A 1540-nucleotide genomic window follows, 5' to 3' on the forward strand; every position below is an offset into this window, starting at 1 on the left:
TTTCTCGTTCAACCTGCGGGCAAAAAAACCCCAACAGATTCCTCCATCCATGCTGAACAGTGTGAATGGATGAATCCTCTGCTGTTTGCACTGTATTTGGTCAGTGGCTGCAAGCTCCATTCGGATTTTCCAACCTGCTCCTTCTATCTGATCGAGGAATGCCGGGTGGAAGGGTGCTGACAGTGGTACCCACTGTGTGAATTTGTATTGTGTATGTGTAGCGTAACATGAATACAGCAAAATAGAGGATAGAAGGAAGGCAATCTGATCCAGTCTGCAAGCAACCTGAACCTAGGGAATAGATTTTCTTCCAACGAGGTAATGACCCAATGAGGTAGATGGCCCAAACGAAACAAGAACGGCTTAAAAACGACTTGGAATGTAGTAGTATATAGGGATGCGATATATCGGCCGAAAATCGCACTTTTGGCATAATGCCGAAAGTGCCATTTTCCTGCCGATACATTGGCTGAGCTCTCCTCCCTATACCGCTGGCTCAGCCTCCTGTGACAGCGTCTCAGAGAGGAGAGTGGGTAACTACATTCAGTGATCACTGAGTGTTTGTAGATAATTGAGGATATGGTATGTTTACTATATCCTCAATTATGAATGAATGGGAAGCGATCTACATCCCCTGTTCATTCATAATTGTAGTTATAGTAAACACACTATATCCACATGTCATAAATGAACAGGAACACTCTGTATAGAGGATTCCTGTTCATTGATAACGGGCTGCAGAAAAAGAGATTGAGGACTTCGTGTAGTAGTATACGAACAGACCACACTATCCAGAGAATTGCAATCCTTCAGACTTTATTGAAATTCACAGCAAATCCATTATAACAGTGAATAAAAGTGTATACAGCAATACCAGCACTGCACACCCCCAACCAACTACAACCTCTCACATATGAATAAGCTTAGGGGTGAAAATGTGTGAGGTTGTAGTTGGTTGGGGGCGTGCCGTGCTGGCATTTGTTGCTTTTATACACTGTTATACTGGATTTGCTGTGAATTTTAATAAAGTCTGAAGGATTGCAATTCTCTGGATAGTGTGGTCTGTTCGTATACTACTACATTCCAAGGTGGAGACGCACCTATTACACCAGCATCTGGGGAGTCCTGATGGCGGCTAAGAAATTGAAGCGGTGAGATTTCCTATGGCTTAAAAACAACAGTGTTAATGTCCTGGAATCGCTTAGTCAGAGTCCAGATCTCAATCCAACAGAGTATTTGTGGCTAGGGAAAGAACTGTTCATTTACAATCCTCATGCAACCTGACAGAGCTGGAGAAGTTTTGCAAAAGAGGAGTGGAGACAAATTGTATTGTCCAGATGTGCAAAGATGATAGAGACCTATCCCCATAGATGCCAGCGGGCATCCGAGAAGACGTGAAGGGACCAGCGGCGGGAGAGGACGGAGCAGCTGTCACTATAATGCAGAGCAGTGAGGAGAGAGAGAGAGACGCTCGGCCAGGATCTGACAGCCGGCGCCTCTCTCTCCCCTCACTGCTCGTCCATTCTGTCACAGCGGCTCC

This window comes from Nanorana parkeri, unplaced genomic scaffold (assembly GCF_000935625.1).
Source record: "Nanorana parkeri isolate BGI_ZX_2015 unplaced genomic scaffold, ASM93562v1 scaffold1289, whole genome shotgun sequence".
NCBI classification, from domain to species: domain Eukaryota; kingdom Metazoa; phylum Chordata; class Amphibia; order Anura; family Dicroglossidae; genus Nanorana; species Nanorana parkeri.